Source organism: Scyliorhinus canicula, chromosome 6, assembly GCF_902713615.1.
Source record: "Scyliorhinus canicula chromosome 6, sScyCan1.1, whole genome shotgun sequence".
Lineage (NCBI taxonomy): Eukaryota > Metazoa > Chordata > Chondrichthyes > Carcharhiniformes > Scyliorhinidae > Scyliorhinus > Scyliorhinus canicula.
In genome coordinates, this window is record NC_052151.1 from 13,525,891 (window position 1) to 13,546,972 (window position 21,082).

Consider the following 21,082-nt stretch of genomic DNA (forward strand, 5'->3'; position numbering starts at 1 on the left):
TTTATATGAAAGAACAGAGCTATGCTAGTGATGCGCAATTAACCTCCCATTGACAGATAATGGGTGGCACTGTTGCTTCACAGCGCCAGGGTCCCAGGTTCAGTTCCCGGCTTAGGTCAGTGTCTGTGCAGAGTCTGCACGTTCTCCCCGTGTCTGCGCGGGTTTCCTCCGGGTGCTCCGGTTTCCCCCCACAAGTCCCGAAAGATGTGCTGTTAGGTGAATTGGACATTCTGAATTCTCCCTCTCTGTACCTGAACAGGCGCTGGAGTGTGGCGACTGGGGACTTTTACAGTAACTTCATTGCAATGTTAATGTAAGCCTACTTGTGACAATAATAAAGATTATTATTATTGACTTCATTGGAGTCTTTGTTCAAACATGGACAAAGAGCTGAAGTTGAGGTCAGGTGAGAGTGACTGCCCTTGGCATCAAGTCAGCATTTGTCCAAGTATGGCATCAAGGAGCCATAACAAAATTGAACCCACTTCAGTTCAGAGGTAGTTTTCCCACTGGCTGGAGTCATGCATAGCACATATTGGCATGGATTGAATATTAGCTAGCTAACAGTAAATAGAGTTGGCAGAAATGGGTCTTTATCTGGTTGGCAGAATGTGATGAGTGGTGTGCCACAAGGATCAGTGCTGGGACCTCAACGTTTTATAATTTGTATAAATTACGTGGATGAAGGATGGATGGTATTGTTGCTAAATTTGCTGATAGGTGTGCAGAGCATGCAACAACATTGCAGTCATCGTAAACTGTCTACGGAGGCCAGCTTAGTTTTGGCATGGCAGCGACTGAAGTTTTCCATTTCAAGGGTATTTAATGTGGACACCAGAAGGCAGTTAGTTGATATTTGAGATGAATAGCCACAGTTTGGTAGATTACAAATAGTCCGGCAGCTATCGCACAGCCTTGCTTGACCCCAGTCCAGATTTTGGACACCGACAGAGTGCCCTTCATCATCCAGTACTTCCCCGGAGCGGAGAAACTACGATGTCTTCTTTGCAGCCTTCAACGCGTCATCGATGAAGACGAACATCTTGCCAAGGCCATCCTCACGCCCCCACTACTTGCCTTCAAACAACTGTTCAACCTCAAACAGACCATTGTTTGCAGCAAACTACCCAGTCTTCAGGAGAACAGCGACCACAACACCACACAACCCTGCCATGGCAATCTCTGCAAGACGTGCCAGATCATCGACATGGATACCACCATTGCACGTGAAAACACCACACACCAGGTACGCGGTACATACTCGTGCGACTCGGCCAACGTTGTCTACCTCAAACGTTGCAGGAAAGGATTTCCCGAGGCATGGTACAATGGCGAGACCATGCAGATGCTCTGACAACATATAAACGGACACCGTGCGACAATCGCCAGGCAGGAATGTTCTCTTCCAGTTGGGGAACACTTTAGCAGTAAAGGACATTCAGCCTCTGATCTTTGGGTGAGCGCTCTCCACGGCGGCCTTCAGGACGCGTGACAACGCCGAATCGCTGAGCAGAAACTGATAGCCAAGCTCCACACACATGAGTACGGCCTCAACCGGGACCTTGGATTCAATGTTTCAGTGTCGCGTCACATTCACCCCCCCCCCCCCCCCCCCCCCCCCCCCCCCCCCCAACCACCACCACCACCATCTGGCCTGGGAAATCCTACCAACTGTCCTCTCTTGAGATAATTCACACCTCTTTCACCTGTGATTATCTCTCTCTACAGTCACTCTGTCTGGACCTGTAAAGACTTAATTAGCTGCAAATGCTCGCATTCAAAATATCGTCTTGCATCATTGACTTTGTCTATATATGTGTTTCTGGAACCCAGCTCTTCATTCACCTGAGGAAGGAGCTGTGCTCTGAAAGCTAGTCATTTGAAACAAACCTGTTGGACTTTAACCTGGCGTTGTAAGACTCCTTACTGTGCCCACCCCAGTCCATCGATGGCATCTCCACATCAGATTTTGAAGGCTACAGTTTCAGATCTCCCACTCGAGACAGTTGCAGTCGTATCCTGTTGAAGAAATTACAGGATTGTGATGACATTCTTAAATATCCAATTTGATGGAACACAATCCACGGAGCCTCACGATTTACTGAGGGGTTGCCACATATACAAGAAATTTTAACTGAAGCTCTGTCTGTACACTCGAGTGGATGTAAAGGATCATAACACTACTTCGATCATGCGCCTGGGAGATCTCCCCGTACCCCGGCCAATTTTTATCTGAGGTGCAATCCTGGTCTCAACGCGACGTGCTGACATCTGCTTCCCTACACTGAACAAGATTGTGTAACTCCAAAATTACAAGAGTGTTGGGAATCAGAACTTCCAGTGACGGCGGGCGGGAGGCAGCCATGCATTGGAGGGCTCCCGTTCGGGAACGGCATTGTCAGGGGTTAAAGCCCGCTCCTAAGGGCAGCGAGGGCAATAAAAGTCAGGAGAAAGCACAGGGAAGGGAAATGTCGAGGACCAGTAAAAAAAAAACGGCCGTGAAAACAGCTGAAAGTCCGTCGGGGAGTGGAAAGGTCACCGCGGGGTCGGTAAAGAAGATGGAGGCTGGAGCACCAGGGGAGGCCGCATTGCTTACAGCTGAAGAAATAATTAAGGTGATGGCCGTGCAATTCGACAGGCAGTTCACAAAACACATGGAGGCAATGAGGAAGGAGATGGGGGCGGTTTTGAAAGTGCTGGTGGAGAAGGCGATTACCCCGGTGAGGATGGCGGTGGAGAGCGCAGTGGTGGAGATGTGGGAGCAAGGCGAGGCACTGAAGGAAGTGGAAGAGACATTATTGCAGCACAGTGATCAACTTACCTCGACGGGGAAGGAGATGCGGAAGGTGATAGAGATCAACAAGGATCTGCGAGGCAAAATGGAAATCCTGGAAAACAGATCCAGGCGACAGAATTTGAGGATTGTGGGGCTGCCCGAAGGAGTGGAAGGGCCGAGGCCGACTGAGTATTTTGCCACGATGTTGGCGAAGCTATTGGGGGAGGGGGAGGGGGAGGATCCCTCCCGATATGAACTGGATCGGGCTCAAGGTTGTGGAGGCTTGTACCAAAGGCAAGTGAGCCGCCAAGAGTAGTGACTCTGTGCTTCCATAGGTACAGTGTGAAGCAGAAGGTCCTGTGCTGGGCTAAGCAGAAGCGGGTGGTACAGTGGGCTGGAGCTGGTATACGCATATACCAGGACTTTACGGTGGAGCTGGCGAGGAGGCGGGCTGTCTTCAACCGGGTGAAGAGGACACTGTACATCAGCAAGGTGCAGTGCGGCATTGTATATCCAGCGAAGCTGAGGGTGACCTACAAATCCAAGGACTTTTATCTTGGGTTGGCGGAAGCATTGGAGGAGTTTGCAAAGGCAGAAGGACTGTGGCAGAATTGAGAAATGGTCATGTACCGATGTAGCCTCATGACTATTTTTTCTTTTTTGTTTCACTGCGTGCTGGTGTATGGGCTACAGGAACCAACATTGTGTATATTTGGACAAGGAAAGAAATGGGACTTTCAGTTGTAATGAGGTTTCTTTGGGATGCGGGGTTTGTGTGCTAAAGGGGACTTCTGAGTTTTTCCTGGGGCCGGGCAAGGGGGACGGACCCGGGCGGGGGCCGCCGCGCTGGCCGGTTTAAGGCGGCCAGTGAACGGGGGTAAGGTGGACGGAGGGGCTGCGGCCATCGGAGCCTGGCAGAACAGGGTCCGATGAGTCTAGCTGGAGTGGAAAGTTGGGGGGAAGGAACCAAGGTTGGGGGGAGGAATTTTACAAGAGGAAGTGGAGGGGAGGAGTTGGGGGGCTTTTACAACTCTTGGATGTCATTTACGGTACTCTTTCAGAGGCTGGATGGCATTGGGTGTCGCGGGGGGTGGGGGGGGGGGGACACGACTCTACAGGTTAATGGTGACAATGGCCGATTTTGGACTCCTTTTTCTTTTTCTCCTTTATTTTTTTACCAGGGTTGTTTTATTTGATGTATATAATGACTGGTGGGCTGTTGTTTGGGGTGGTGGTAGGATGGGATTGTTGTTGATAAGGGTGTTGACTTTGTGTTTGTTAGTGTTTACTGCTTGTTGGGTGGATGTAAATTTTGAAGGAAAATGTGAAAATGGAGAACAAAAATATTTAAAAAAGAAGAGTGTTGGGAATCCATATAAAGGAATACTCAATAAGCTAGTGAGATCAGTTCCAATCGGCAAGTTGTTGGATACAGTTATATTAATATAACGAAAAATCAATAAGATTTCCATTTGATCGACATTTCTCTAACATAGAATCAAGGAATCCCTACAGTGCAGAAGGAGGCCATATGGCCCATCGAGTCGGTCCCGACCTGAACAACCACACTACCCAGGCCCAATCCTCCGTCCTATTCCTGCAATTTTTGCATGGCCAATCTACCTAACACATACATCTTTGGACTGTGGGAGGAAACTGGATCACCCGCAGGAAACCTATGCAGACATGGGGAGAACGTGCAAACAGTTTCTGGAGATCAGAATCGAACCCGGGTCCATGGCGCTTTGAGGCAGCAGTGCTTGCCACCGTGCCGCCCCTATTGGAATGGGTATCTCTGGTATACTACCCCATTGTTCTGGTGAAGAGTGGCTCCTAAAGCATTAGCAGATCTTTTTTCACGTTCTGATTGGCCTACCAATTTCCAGTTTCCATGCTTTCTCTTAATCTGCTGCAGCATGTCCTTCCCATACTGTGCTGAGGTAATAAATATTCTCTTGTCTCTTTTCAGATTGCTGAAGGTGTACTGATCCCCTCGATGCAAATGGAACATCTGGAGAATATTTGCTCATTTGATCACTTTGTGCTTGAACCAAAATAAACCTTGTCTTCGAACAACTGTAAGTCTTTTTGGGGTTTTTGACTGAGAATTATGTAATGTGGCAGGGGAAAGAAGGGTAACCTATTGCACCACAATAATGTACTCCAAGGCAGCGCAGCAGGATAAGCAGCTGAACCCATGACCCTAACCAGTACTGATTCCATCACTAAGCGACCTCATTTGCCTAGGTAAACACAGTTTTAGTTTGTTCTTCGATGGAAGGTGAGACCAAGATGGTATAAAGCTAAGTGGGAGAAAATGGGAAACGATTAACAATAGATTCAGGATCCCTAACATTGAACACTATTTGTGAATCAGAGGAAACCATTCAGCCCATTGTGCTCATGCTGAATGAAGGAATATATTCAGTACCAAATGGTGCTGACAAGGACAAAGAACAACAAAAAGTTTGGCCCTCCAAGCCTGTGCCAACCATGCTGCCTGTCTAAACTAAAATCTTCTGCACTTCCGGGATCCGTATCCCTCTATTCCCATCCTATTCATGTATTTGTCAAGATGCCCCTTAAATGTCACTATCGCCCCTGCTTCCACCACCTCCTCCGGCAGCGGGTTCCAGGCACCCACTACCCTCTGTGGTAAAAGACTTGCATCGTACATCTCCTCTAAAGCTTGCCCCTCGCACCTTAAACCTATGCCCCCTAGTAATTGACCCCTCTACCCTGGGGAAAAGCCTCTGACTATCCACTCTGTCTATGCCCCTCAAGAAGAAGCGACGCCAGAGCCCATTCATTATGGGCACAAGGTGAAAATATGTTTCACGTTGGCACTAATATCTTCGCTGCATGTGACAAATCAGTTTTGTGCCTATATGATGGTAAATAGTTTGGCATTCACCTAAAATATTCAGTAAATGCAAAGATATTATCCCTGTTGAAAAACTACTTAACTCGAATTTTGTGTAGATCTTAGCTGTGAGCACTTTTTGATAACCGATCTTCAAGGAGGCATCTAGATGAATATTCGATACAGGATAGAGGATTCAAAGGATTAATAATAATCTTTTATTGTCACAAGTATGAAGTTACTGTGAAAAGCCCCTAGTCGGCACATTGCGGCGCCTGTTTGGGGAGGCTGGTACGGGAATTGAACCCGCGCTGCTGGCCTTGTTCTGCATTACAAACCAGCTGTCTAGCCTACAGAGCTAAACCGGCCCATTATAAAATGCAACCAGAAATGAATAGAGTGCTGAGTGGGATGTGACAATGCAAAAGCCAGAACACTGCAAAAGCTGGAAATCTAAAATAAATGCTGAAAATACTCAGACGATCAGGCAACGTGCGCAGAGGGAGAAACAACGTTCACATTTCAGTTATTGCCCTGAAATGTAAACTTTTGTTTTTCTCTCTCCACAGATGCTAGCTCACCTGCTGTGTATGTCCAACATTTTCTTTAGCACATGATGGTTGCTGCTGCCTTGGAACTGAACCCAGGAAGATGAGGGTCAGCCACGTGTAAATGTATGGTCAATGCTCTGAGATACACTATTGCATGATCTATTTTTCCGAGATTGAGACAGAAGGGACAGGAATCTTCACTTAGGAGATGCAATCTGTGGGGTAAGGCCCATGATTCATTTCTTACAGTGACTACACTTGTTTAAGAAAAGGACTTTATTAACTGCAAAGTAATTTGAGACAGATTGTAAAATGTGGCATATAAATGCAGGTCTTTCATTCTTATGGAATAAATTGTCCATGGCCCATGAAGGGAATATGCTTAACTGAGTTTTACCGATCTGTGCTTTATGTCCTCATAACCAGCTGCTCATTTGTCAATGAATACCAAGGAGGAACGAGACTGGGGTGAAGGGACTCCGAGATCTGTCTTGCTTCCATGTCTGTCCTGAGAAATACAAAGATTGTGGTGGTGAGTTGTTTGAATATGAGCTGTGAATTGTTAATATGAATTCATGAAGCATAGCGTGCTTTATTCCTGAAATAATCCTTGAAAGCACTTAATTTTGAATGTATAACATTTTATTAAAATTGCCATGCAATTCCCATTTCAAAAAACAAGGTATCCTCCCAATTGAGATACCAGTTTACCATTATAAATGTGTGTGAAACTTGAAGACAGCATCAAAACTGTTTCTCTTGTTTGCTACTCAAATGTCTTGTCGTCCCCATAACATAGCTTATTTACTATGTTAAAGGGCTAAATACAGACAGTTGTAAGAGCATATTGTGCATTCCATCAGTTTACCATTGACAAGTCAGTGTATTGTGGGACCTGGCACAAAAATGCTGAGACAAAATCGGTTTTAACCCTGATTTACTGTAAATTGAATGTGGGATTTTATAGCATCTATGAGCACAGCTTGAATCAACTGGAATGTCTCTGCTCTGTAGCATGCCTTCAGCAGATTGTGATAGAAATATGGAATCTGCAGCAGGCAAATAACAGGAAATTACAGAATTCCTCATGAGCAGGCAGGCTGATGTTTGCTGTCTGTTTTCCACTGCGGTAATATGGAAAATCTGTCTCCGGCTGAGACTATGCCAGGTTTCTAAAACTGGGGCAAATATTTTCACATTTTTTTATATAATTATGCTGCAGATTACTTTCAGTAAAGGGTTGGTGAAGTGTAATTGTGTGAACCGTTACTTCCATGTTCAGTTGAACTGAAAAAAACATCCAACAGTAAAGCAATAAACTTTAGCAACCACACCCTGAGGCCGGAGAGAGCATTTAGAACTATGTTGTACCAGGATTGAAAGCCTTGTGGTTATGGATCTATAATTGAAACTGTAATTGTATTTAGTAAGGTGCCACATCAAAAAATTAATGCTGAATGCAAGTTAAAGGCTCATGGAGTTGTGGGTAATTTGGTGGACGATTGGTTAATGGACAGGAAACGGAGTAGAGATAAATGGAGGAATTTCAAGTTGGTAAGCTATAACTAGTGGAATGTTGCAAGGGTCAGTGTTAGGGCCTCAGCTATTTTCTATGTCACTGACTTGGATGAAAGGACTGTGAATAATGTATCCACGTTTGCTGATGATACAAAGCTAGGTAGAAATGTTAACTGTGAGGAGGACAGAGGTTGTAAAGCGATATCGCCTGATTAAATGAGTGGACAACAAGATGGCAGATGGAGAAATTGCAGGGAAGTGTGTGGGATTTCTGTGTCGATTTGTATACCTGTAACGTCGTACCATATACCAAATAACAGAAATTCAAGACTGGCTTCTTGGGTTAAAAGCAATTTGCAACTTTTATTTTGTCAGCTAGTAGTGTCTACTGGTAAACTTCAAATTTTCAAGTACAAAATTTAGGACGTTCTGACTAGCCCTGCAGCAAACTAATCAGAATGATCGTCTTTCGCAAATACAGATTGTTGAATTCAAAATACAATGACTGCTTGTGATAATTTCTTCAAATCAAGATGCACAGCACAAAACAATTGTGCAGTTTAAAATAGATATAAAATAGTGGCTTTGCAAACCTAGAATAGGTTTCAGAAGATAGGTTGAATTGATTCTAGAATGACGTTCCTATCGCGATACCTGAACTTTTAAGGAGATTGCTATCTTTAAAGTTTCATCCTTTTTTCAGCTGTGATTGGTTTTAACTAATCTATAATTCATTTAATTTGGCCGAAGTGTCTCTGGCAAATTAAGAGATAAAAGATTTCTGTATTTTCCAATTTTTAAGAAAACCTTTCCCACCAAAGATTCTTACTGTGGGGTGACTTATTGTTACCATGTACAAGGAACTGGATCTTAGCCCAGTTCTCTAACACAAAGAGGCTTTCTGCCAGTTTGGCCTTGCATATCCTAGCATTCTGCTTATCTGATCAATTCATAAGCAGTCAGCCTTTTCTCACTGTTATGGTTAATATATTGATTTAAAATTTAAGTTAATATGGTTTCTTTAAATAATTTCTTCCTTTAACCCTTTTTACCTATAATAAAAGGTTGGTTTCTATCAAAGTGGAAGTAGCAATAGAGAAGAAGAATATTTTTTCCAAGGTGTGAAACTTCTAAATATTGATGTTCAGAAAGACTCTGGTATACTCTACAAGGGAAACAAAGTTAACATGCAGATACAACAAGTGATTAAGAAGATTAATGGCATGTTTATTGCAAGCAAATTGACGCACAGGAATAAAGAAGTCTTGCTACAGTTGTACATGGTTTTGGTGAGACCCCCGCTGGGAGTACTCTGCAATCTTTTCCCAGTATCAAGGGAAGGATATAGTTGGATCCGAAGTGGCATGGTAAAGGTTCTCGGAACAGTCACAATTATGTCCCTTTGTGATGGGTATGACCCTAACCAATGAAGAGTCTCTTTTCTCCCCCCTGCCCCCAAAACCCTCCACTCCCAATGGCTTCAATTTTGCGGGGGTTCCTTGAAACTGCACTTGGTCAGATGCTGACTTGATGTCAATGAGATCCCCCCTTCTGGAATTCAGTCCATTTGTCCATGTTTGGACCAAGGCTGTAATGATATCAGGAGCCAGCTGATCCTGCTGTAACCAAACTGAGTGTCTATGAGTAGGTTATTTCTCAGCAATTGCTCTTGATATCACTTTGATCAGGATGCTGATGGTTGAGAGTAAACCGATACGGCAGCATTTGGTTGGTTCCACAAATTATCGTATTTGCCAACAAACATCACTAAGTCACAAAAGTATTATTATACAGAGCAGGTGTTGTCTGCACGCTCCTATCCTGCGGCGAGACCGGGACTGTGTATCAGTGACCATAAAGAGTGCTGGAGACATTTTCTAGAGAACATGAGAGGAATAGAGTAATTTTCCACAATTTTAACCTTGACAGAACAGCCCTTTAATGCAGCAGGATTTCTCTCCCCCCTTTACAGTTCTGATTCATCCTTGGTTTTCATTCTTTCACCATTGGCAGCTGTGCCTTCAGCTGCTTAGACCCTCAAACTCTGGAATGCCCTGCCTCCCCTCCTTTTAAGATGCTCTTTAAAACCTAGATCTACTTGTATGCCTTGATGACAAATTTTGTTTCATTACACTCCTGTGAAGCGCCTTTTGATCATTTTACTTTGTTAAAGATGTTACATAAATAGAATAAAAATGAACAGTCTGGAAGCATCTGACCAAAGAAAAACCGAGTTAGCCTTGGTTCAGATGAAAGGTCACCAAGCTGGAATGTTAAAACTTGCACTCCGCATATGCTGCCAGACCTACTGAATACTTGTGCTATTTTCTGTTTTTATTTCCGATTTCTGGCAATTACAGTGATTTGCTTTGATATAACATAATTCATTTTCGTTGTGCTTGCCTTTTTGAGAAAGCAGGTTGTAGGGTGCAGTATGGAGTTGCCATCTTTTGGATGAGATATTAAACTAAGATTCCATCTACGAGGCTCCTAAAACATTCCTTGTTATTTTTTTGAGTGGAGTTCCTTTGGTATCCAGCCCAACATTTACCCTTTAATCAATGCCATCAAAACCAGTTAACTGGTTACTTTATCTCCTGTTGTTACAGCAGCTTGCTTTGTGCACATCTGCTGCTAGATTGAAACCCTGTGAAATCTTCACCCACCCATCTTGCGGTGCACTTTATAAAATCATTTTTTACAAGTTTTTCCGATTTAAGGGGCAATTTAGCGTGGCCAATCCACCTACCCGCACATCTTTGGGTTGAGGGGGTGCGACTCATGCAGTCACTGGGAGAACGTGCAAACTCCACGTGTGACCCGAGATTGGTGCACTTCTTGCATGCTCACTTCTACCCATTTCTCTTCTGACGAATGCTATTGCTTGTCTCTGCTTCACTGTTTTTGAGCGTGATCCTCCCACTCGCTGCAATTGTCTTGAAATAATGTCCTTGATCACCTCTCCTGCCTTGAAGCTCTGACAGTTCACTGTGCCTTTGGATCTTGTCTCTTTCAAATTCCCTTTCACTGTTGTTTAGTGCTTGTAAAGAGCTTTGCAACATGAAGAGTGCAACTCACTGGCACATTCAGTGTCTCTTGGAGAATACATGCATCTTACCATGGATGTCTGGAAAAAATATACCGCTGAATTCAAATAGGAACAGGTGCTATGTGTTACTGAGTGTCATTGAATTATGGCCAAATTAGGACTAAGATCTAACCCTACTTTTAGTTTTGACTGTATGGTCCGTGATACTGAAGCACAGAATGTTGACGGTCTAGCACTTGTCAGAGAATCATAGAATTTACAGTGCAGAAGGAGGCCATTCGGCCCATCGAGTCTGCATCGGCTCGTTGAAAGAGCACCCTACCCAAGCCCACACCTCCGCCTCATCCCCATAACCCAGTAACCCCACCAACACTAAGGGCAATTTTGAACACTAAGGGCAATTTAGCATGGCCAATCCACCTAACCCGCACATCTTTGGACTGTCGGAGCACCCGGAGGAAACCCACACACACACTGGGAGAACGTGCAGACTCCGCACAGTGAACCAAGCTGGGAATCGACCCCGGGACCCTGGAGCTGTGAAGCAATTGTGCTAACCACCATGCTACCGTGCTGCCCCTCTGTCATTGCAGAGTGATTGGCAGTGCATTTGGCACAAGGATGAATGTCAGCAACTCGCTTCAGTCAATCCTGTTTTCTTTGTCATGGCTGAACAATGAATGCAAATGACTGATACTTGAATATAGATTGCTTAGCCAGAGAGCAGCTAGATTCAATCTGGGGAAGTTCACAGAATCATACAGAACAGATTGAGGACATTTGACCCACCATGCTTGTACTAGCTCCTTGAAAGAGCTGTTCTGTTACCTTCATTCCAATGCTGTTTCTCCGTTGTAAAGGATGGGAAGGCTTCCCTTGTGCTGCATGAGCATGGCTCTCCTGCTAAATGGTTTGTTCAGATTTGTAGAGCACGTTTTGAATGCTGGGTGTTAGAAACCAAGATTTGTGGTGCTCAAGGCAAATATCGGGGACATGAATTGGTGAGATGGATCAATGCCGTCCTTGCTGTTGTGGAATAATGAATCTTCTAGGTGCTTTTCCAAAAGTGACTTTTGATTAGACATTCAAAGAGCCATTTTATAACGAGTGCAGATTTTTCAAAAAATCCTAGCCTGTTTATATTATCATTGGATACATTTTTCTTTCACCATAAGGCATGGGAGCAGAATTAGGCCACTCGGTCCATCGAGTCTGCTCCGCCATTCAATCATGGCTGATATTTTTCTCATCCCCATTCTCCTGCCTTCTCCCCATGATTAATCAAGAACTTATCTATCTCTGTCTTAAAGACACTCAGTGATTTGGCCTCCACAGCCTTCTGCGGCAAACAATTCCACAGATTCACCACCCTCTGGCTGAAGAAATTCCTCCTCATCTCTGTTTTAAAGGATCGTCCCTTTATTGGAAGTTTCTGACCTGCACACTAGATTGATGTGGAAATGCCGTTCCTTCACTGTCACTGCATCAAGATTCCAGAACTCCTTCCCTAACAGCACTGTAGGTGCACTTGCATTAGATAGTTTAACGGGTTCAAGAACACAGCACAAGGGCAGTAAGGACGGGCAATATATAATGGCCTTGCTCACATTCCAAAAACAATGAGGGATAGAAACATTTGAGAGAGAGATTGGCAGCTCTGTGATGAATGTAGGAATTTCAGGAATATTGTATTGTATGTATTAGGTTCAGTAAGGGTTAAAAGCCCGGGTGTGTATGACTGCTGCAGTAATGCTTTTTAAAACCATGGCTTGCAACACATCTATTCTTTTTGGGAACCAGCGATATAATTAAAACATCGTAAAAGCTCGGGCAAATGGATTTTTGTTTGGGAGGTTCCCTAGAGTATTAATTAGAGACCTTTGTGTTCAGTTACTAAGATAATTTAACTAATGGGAGGAACGAGAGTACCAGGCATTTTAGCGGAGAAGCAGAGATTGCTCATTTGGGAAATGGAAGTCAAACCATGAAGACATTTTTGGAAGACTCCAGCGAGAGATCCTGCATTGTTCGAACAGGATTCGGGTCTATCTCTCAAAACAATGTCAAAGAACATCTCTTAAGCATCTCTGCTACCTGTATTTAAAAGTGGATTGAGAGCTGAGATGGTTTAGCAGTTAAGGTTTATTGTATCTATTGAATAGCACTGTTAAGGGATAATTATAAGGTATTCTCTGGTGTGATAAAAAGATATTTCAATACTGTGTTAGTAATAAAGTTTGTTTTGTTATGCCATATCCCTATTTTTGTAGGAAATCACTCCTGGAGTGAGGAATCCTTTCCTCACAGTTTTACAAAATGAAAATAAAATATTGGGGTTTCTGTCCAGTATCCTCGCCCCCGTTGGGGTCTGGTCTGGATACATATTGCCTGATGTTGCTATGGGATGGTGCAGAGTGTTGGAAAAAGGTCACAATTCGAGTTGAAGTGGTTTATGATAGTATATCCTCCTGGCCATGGCTTTTCCTGTCACGGCCGATGCTGCATGGGAGAAAGGGGAAGTACTGTCTGCAATCTGTGCATCATCTGTCCCCTGCCACTGGAGGCAGGAAGCAAATTCATCTGATGATGTGAGTGAAAATGGTTCTGTACCTCATGTGGCTCTTTTGTAGTCCAGACTTCCTCCAAATCCAGGTCTAACTCCTGAGACAACTCCATAATGTGATCAGGGTCTGACTGGGAAACCTGAGCCTTTGGACTATTCCAATCGGATTAATATGGTCTGGGGGCAGGTCAACTGCAGGTGGCAGACTCTTTTTGATGTTTTCCTAACAATCTGATCTCTTGTTCTGTATGTCTGGGAGGTACGCTTAGAGATGTTGCTACTGTTTGCTGTAATCATTCAGGTGACTTCATCCATCATCTATCACAATAGAGCGGAAATGAAGTGGAGAAAAAACCCAGTTCTGGAATGATTTTCTGGCACGCCTGAGCTCCTGAACAATGAGTAGATACACAGCACAGAAGAGCCTGTTGCAAACCTCCACATAAATCACTTGGCACGACAGCTCATTAGGGTCAAGAGTGTAACGCCTCTCTTCTGAAAGATGATCAATATAAGGGATCAGTAATGATTCATCTGTCACCTCTTGTATAGCATTGTACATGTTTATTTCCATTTCAAAGATGCATGGGTTATTAATAATCAGAACACAATGTTTGTTCTGTTTTCCCTCTGAGAGTTTGCTGGCTGATGTCTTGGAGATGTTTATTTTCTATTTGTATACAAACCTGGACAAGAGTTGTACTAATGTATTAATGCTGAAAGGGTTCTATCAGCCACAAAATGCCTGCGTGTCCACTCGCCCTCCCTTGCACGCGTGTCCCCTCGCCCTCCCTTGCACGCGTGTCCCCTCGCCCTCCCTTGCACGCGTGTCCCCTCGCCCTCCCTTGCACGCGTGTCCCCTCGCCCTCCCTTGCACGCGTGTCCCCTCGCCCTCCCTTGCACGCGTGTCCCCTCGCCCTCCCTTGCACGCGTGTCCCCTCGCCCTCCCTTGCGGCCGTGTCCCCTCGCCCTGCCTTGTGGCCGTGTCCTCTCGCCCTCCCTCCCTTCCTCGCGGGCGTATCCTCTGATCCTCCCTCCCTTCTTCGCGGGCATGTCCTCTGCCCATCCCTCCATTGCGGGAATGTCCTCTGGCCATCCCTCCATTGCGGGCATGTCCTCTGGCCAGCCCTCCCTCTCCCGCGGGCATGTCCTCTCGCTCTTCCTCCTAGCGGGCGTGTCCTGTCACCCTCCCTCCCTCGTGGGTGTGTCCTCAGTCCCTCGCAGGCCCATCCTATCGCCTACCCTCCCTCACGGACGTGTCCTCTCGCCCCTCCCTCTCTCCTGGCCGTGTCCTCTCTCCCTCCCTCCCTAGCGGGCATGTCCTTTCATCTTCCCTCCCTCATGGACGTGTCCACTCGCCGTCCCTCTCCTCTGGCTGTATCCTCTCTTTCCCCCCCCTCCCTAGCAGCATGTCCTTTCACCCTCCCTCCTTCACGGATGTGTCCTCTCACCCTCCCTCTCCCCTGGCCGTGTCCTCTCGCCCTCCCTCCCTAGCGGGCATGTCCTTTCATCCTCCCTCCCTCACGGATGTGTCCTCTCACCTTCCCTCTCCCCTGGCCGTGTCCTCTCGCTCTCCCTCCCTAGCAGCATGTCCTTTCACCCTCCCTCCTTCATGGGCGTGTCCTCTCGCCCACCCTCTCCCCTGGCCGTGTCCTGTCGCCCTCTCTCCCTAGCGGGCATGTCCTGTCGCCCACCCTCTCCCCTGGCCATGTTGTCTTACCCTGCCTCTCTCCTGGCCGTGTCCTCTCGCCCACCCTCCTGAGCGGGCGTGTCCTCTCGCCCACCCTCCTGAGCGGGCGTGTCCTCTTGCCCACCCTCCTGAGCGGGCGTGTCCTCTCGCCTACCCTCCCCTGCCGTTGTGGTCCCGTCCCGCCCTTTTCCTGATGATTGCACAATGTTCTGTACTGTGCCTAAAGCCATCAGTGGCCATACTCGGCTGGACCTGGACAACATTCAGATTGGGCTGATTAAGAGACAGGTGACATTGTCACCACACAAGTGCCATTCAAGGGCCATCTCCACCAAGAAAGAATCTCACCATCTCTCTTGATACTCAATGGCATTACTGTGGTGAATGTGATTCACACTATATATAGTTGCCAATATCACTCCATGTATATATGTTCGTTATCTACCCGTTGTAAGATCAATGCTGTATATAGTTGCCAATATAACTCCGTGTATATATGTTCACTATCCACCATTGTAAGTGCAGTTGCACTATCCGACCACCAGGGGGAATCGCTCTGGGAGTACGCGAGAGTTTGTACTGGGCTCCTCCCTTGACTCCGCCCAGGACTCCTCCCCCTGGGATCGATGTATAAAGATCAGTGCCTTAGAGCCAGCCTGCCAGTTCATCTGAAGTTCAACGACGAATAGGCTGGCTCTGATGTAAGTGTATTAAAGCCTCTGTTCAGATCCAACTACACGTGTTCGCTGAATTGATGGTTCCATCAATTTAATACACTTAAGAAGCTGCAGAAGTAAAGCATGGAATCCGCTCTAAAACCAGGACGTCTAGAACTTGATCCGTAGGATGCAGAGGCGAAAGAAACCTTCTGCCACTGGCTGAAATGTTTTAAGGCCTACCTGGCCGAAATCAGCACCGCTGAAACTACGGAGGAACAAACGCTCAGCCTACTGCACGCTAGGGTAAGCCACAGAATTTCTACACCACTAAATCCAGCCGGTTCCTACACCGCAGCGCTGGCGATTTTGGACAAAATGTATATTAGGCCCATGAACGAGGTCTTTGCCCGCCATGTGTTCACGACTCGCCGACAACGGTCTACTGAAACTTTAGCTGAATTTGCACGCGAGTTGAACAATCTCTCAAATGACTGCAATTACGCGGCTGAACATAGGGAGCTTGTTGTGCGGGATGTTTTTGTAGCGGGCCTTCGACCTAGCTATGTACGCCAGAGACTATTAGAAAATGGGGCCCAGGGCTTAGAGACTACCGTAGAGGCTGCTGTCACAATGGAAGTTTCCTTCCGCAGCCTCAACTCGTTTCCCGCGGACCCTGCTAACCCCGCATGGGCCCCCGACCTGAGGACCCCCCAAGCCTGTGCCGCAAGGCCCCCCAGCTATTGCGCTGCCACAGCCGGCCGCCCTACTGTCCCAGTCAACTACTCAAACTATCCAGCTGCTCCAGCTAATTACTCAGCTCCCCCAGCCAGCTACTGCGGCCTACGCTCAGGCCCCGCCCCCTCCCGCCACGTGTGATCCATGGGGGCCGCCATCTTGGCAAACTTCCATCATGCGGCCGGCCACGTGCGATTCATGGGGGCCGCCATCTTGGACGCCATCTTCATCACCACCCTCCACGTGTGATCCACGGGCCCTAGCTGCAACCCCAGACTCAAACAACTCATCGGAGGAGTACGACCTCCCCGGGCAGTCACCACATGGCCTGCAACTCAGCGCAGTGTTCCTGCATCAAGCTCGCTAGAACGCAGCGGCATCTACTCGACAGGACGCCCGATCGGAAGAATTCGACTCCCCCGGCAACCCACCACGCGGCCCGCAACTCAACGCGGTCACCCTCGGCCAATCTCGCCCCAAGCATCTGAGAAATTCAATGACGGAGGTCCAGATCAACGGGTACAACACGTCATGCCTCTTCGACTCCGGGAGCACAGAGAGCTTCATACACCCAGAGCTGGTAAGACGCTGTTCCCTCCCTATTTATCCCGTCAACCAAACGATCGCCCTCGCTTCGGGCTCCCATTCCATCCAAACCCAAGGCCGCACTACAGCAACGCTAACGATTCGAGGCGCTAGCTATTCCAAATTTAAACTGTATGTCTTGCCCGACCTCTGAGCGCCACTCCTCTTAGGCTTGGATTTCCATTGTAATCTCAAGAGTCTCACCCTCCGCTTCGGCGGGCCCCTGCCCCCACTCACTATCTACAGCCTCGCCACGCTGGGCCAAGACCCGGACCGCATGCGCCCCTCTTAGAATTCCCCCCTCCCTCATTGTCCCAAGGCCCCCAAACGGTGCTTGGGGCTCTTTTCGTACTATGCCCAGTGGGTCCCCCAATATGCGGACAAAGCCCGGCCACTCTTCAAGGCCACACTATTTCCCCTGTCAGCTGAGGCGCGCCAGGCCTTCAGCTGCATCAGAGACGACATCGCCAAAGCAGCCATGCGGGCGGTGGATGAATCCACTCCCTTTCAGGTTGAGAGCAACGCCTCAGAGGTAGCTCTAGCAGCCACTTTAAACCAAGCAGGGCGGCCCGTTGCATTTTTCTCCCGTACCCTATCCGCTTCAGAACTCCGACACTCCTCAGTTGAGAAGGAAGCACAAGCCATCGTGGAGGCTATCCGACACTGGAGGCACTACCTCGCAGGTAGGAGGTTCACCCTCATTACCGACCAACGGTCGGTCGCCTTCATGTTCGACAACTCGCAAAGAGGCAAAATTAAAAATGACAAAATTCTTCGGTGGAGGATTGAACTCCCCACCTACAATTACAATATCAAATATCGACCGGGGAAGCTCGACAAGCCCTCGGATGCCCTATCTCGCGGGACATGCGCCAGCATGCAAATCAGCCGCCTAAAAGTCATCCACGATGACCTCTGTCACCCAGGGGTCACCTGGCTTGCCCACTACATCAGAGCCCGAAACCTGCCTCTGTTCAGATCCAACTACATGTGTTCGCTGAATTGATGGTTCCATCAATTACCATCACTGAATCCCTCATTATCAACATCCTGGGGTTGCCATTGGCCAGAATCTGAAATGAACAAGCCATGCTGCCACTACAAGAGCGGGTAAATCACCTCCTGACTCCCCATAGTGTGCCCACCATCTACACGGCACAAGTCAGGAGTCTGGTGGAATAATCTCTATTTGCTTGGATGAGTGCTGTCCCAAATACATTCATAGCTCCAATAAACGTTATTGTCACAAGTAGGCTTACATTAACACTGCAATGAAGTTACTGTGAAGCAGCCCGCTTGATTGGCACTTCATCCACCACCTTCAACATCTACTCCCTCCACCACCGATACACAGTGGCAGCCGTGTGCACCATCTACAAGATGCACTGCAACAGCTCGTCACTACTGAGAGCAGTTATTAGTTTTAAATCACCAAAGGATCGATTCACAGTTTTTAGATTACAGAGAGAGACTAATACCCCTTCTGTCTGTGACTGCAGCTATCCAGCTCTGAAAATGAAACTAAAACACACCCTGCAGCAACAGCCTAACATGAAAGTAAAAAGCTGACAGACACCCCAGCTCCACCCACTCTCTGACATCACTGCAGTCATAAATCCCCTTTTCTTAAAGGTGCATTTCTTAAACACCCATTTCTTAAAGGTACTTTCACATGACAGTGAACAGCACGGTGACGCAGTGGGTTAGCCCTGTTGCCTCACGGCGCCGAGGTCCCGGCTCTGGGTCACTGTCCATGTGGAGTTTGCACATTCTCCCTGCGTTCGCGTGGATTTCACCCCCACAACCCAAAGATGTGCAAGGTAGGTAGATTGGTCACGCGAAATTGCCCCTTAATTGGGGGGGAAAAAATAATTGGGTACCCTAAATTTAAAAAAAATAATTAATCTTGGCGTATTACACATTATCAGGGCTAAATTAGCTTGCTCCCTGGTTAGTACCAGAATGTATTGTTCAAAGAAGCTACCTCGAATACACTCTATGAACTCATCCTCAAGGCTACCTTTCCAGTTTGATTTGTCCACTCTATAAGAAGAGGATAATTGAGTGAGCTTATTTCAGTATTTTTCTTACAAAACCCATTATTTCTTGATTGAGATCTGTCCTGTTAAGGGCCCAAAACCTACTTCCATCAGTGACATCTTTCCCTTGCTATTTCTTCACCCTGATCAATTCTACATCTTGATTTTCCAAAGATCATTTCTCACAACTGTACTGTTTCCATCCCTTTATTAACAGAGCTACTCCAGCTCTTTATCCTTTGTTCCTATCCTTTTGAAATGTCAAATATTCATGCCCACCCTTGGTCACTTTGCAACCACCTTTTGGTAAAGGCTATCAAATACCCATTTATTTCTATTTGCACTATCTATTTGTCTTTTTCATAGTAACTTCATTGCAGTGTTAATGTAAGCCTACTTTTGACAATAGCGATTGTTATTATTATCTTGTTACAAATGCTTCAGAAATTCAGCAGTTGGTGGAGTTTTTGAACGGCAAATTTCAGAGGAAAGAGGCTTTGGAATTTTGGCCAAGGTGGTGGAGATGCTCAGGGCTGCGATTGAGAGAGTGGAGCAGAGATTGGAGGCTCAGGGTCTGATGATTCAGATAATGGTGGAGGAGGTGGGGAGCAGGATGGCTTCGTTAAACATGGAGTTGGAGGTAATAATGAACAGCCAGAAAACTGCTCCAGGAGACAGAACCTGAGGATTGTCTCGGATTCCTGAGGGTATCCAGGATGTGGAGGCTGCCAAGTATGTGGCAAGCATGCTGGAGTTGATGGAGGAAGGGGCCTTCGACCGGTCCCTCGAGGTGGATCAAGCACATAAGGTGCTGAGGAGGAGGCCGCAGGTGGGGCATCTGCCGAGGGCAATGGTAGTGAGGCCGCATCAATTCTTGAACAATCCCAGTTTATTCAATCTCTCCTCGTAGCTAATACCCTCCATACCAGGCAACATCCTTGTAAACCTTTTCTGTCCTCTCTCCAAAGCCTCCACGTCCTTCTGGTGGTGTGGTGACCAGAATTGGACACAGTATTCCAAATGTGGCCTAACCAACATTCTATATAACTGTAACATAATATTTGAGCTTTTATACTCTATACCCTGTCCTGTGAAGGCAAGCATGCCATATACTTTCTTTACCACCATTTTCACCTGGGCTGCCACCTTTAAGAATCTGTGGACCTACACGCCCAGAACTCTCTCTGTCTCTATGCGCCTGATGGTTCTGCCATTCCATCTGCCATTTCTCTGCCCAATTTTGCAGCCTATCTATATCCTGTTGTATTCTCTGACAATCTTCATCACTATCCACAACTCCTGCAATCTTAGTATCATCTGCAAACTTTCTACCCAAACCAGCTTTGTTTTCTTCCAAGTCATTTATATATATATTACAAGGAGCAGAGGTCCCAGCACTGATCTCTGCAGAATGCCACTAGTTACAGACCTCCATTCGGAAAAACACCCTTCCACTGCTACCCGCTGTCTTCTATGGCCAAGCCAGTTCACCCCTGACCCCGTGTGATCTAACCTTTTGCACCAGCCTGCCATGAGGGATCTTATCAAATGCTTTACTAAAGTCCATGTCAACAACATCCACAACTCTTCCCTCCTCAAAAAAATTAATTAAATTACCTCCCTCGTACAAAACAATGCTGTCTGTCGTTAATAAGACCATTCACTTCGAAATGTGCATAGATCCTATCTCTGAGAACCTTTTCCAACAATTTCACTATCACTGACTCCAAGCTCACTGGCCTACAATTACTTGGGTTATCCTTGCAAACCTTCTTAAATAACGGTACAACATTGGCTATCCTCCAATCCTCTGGGATCTTACCTGTGGCCAACGAGCCAACAAAAATTTCTGTCAGGGGCCCAGCGATTTCATCTTTTGTTTCCCTCAGTAATCTGGGATACATGCCATCTGACCCTGGGGTATTTGTCTACCTGAATGCTTTTTAACAAACCTAACATTCCCTCCCTTGTAATAACAGCCTGTTGTAAAGCGTTTACACATCTCTCTGAGACACCACCAATCAACGTGTCCCTCCCCTTTGTGAATTCCGATG

At 46.6% G+C, this 21,082-nt stretch overlaps 1 protein-coding gene across 3 annotated transcripts in view; it reads left to right on the forward strand.

Moving 5' to 3' along the window:
• disp1 (dispatched homolog 1 (Drosophila)) overlaps positions 1-21,082 on the forward strand; it is a 480,584-nt gene that overhangs the window by 105,408 nt on the left and 354,094 nt on the right. For all 3 annotated transcript variants that reach the window (XM_038798975.1, XM_038798974.1, XM_038798977.1), the window contains exons 2-3: positions 4,746-4,854; positions 6,617-6,722. The gene's annotated coding sequence lies outside the window, so the exon portion shown is untranslated. The remainder of the gene's footprint in view (positions 1-4,745; positions 4,855-6,616; positions 6,723-21,082) is intronic.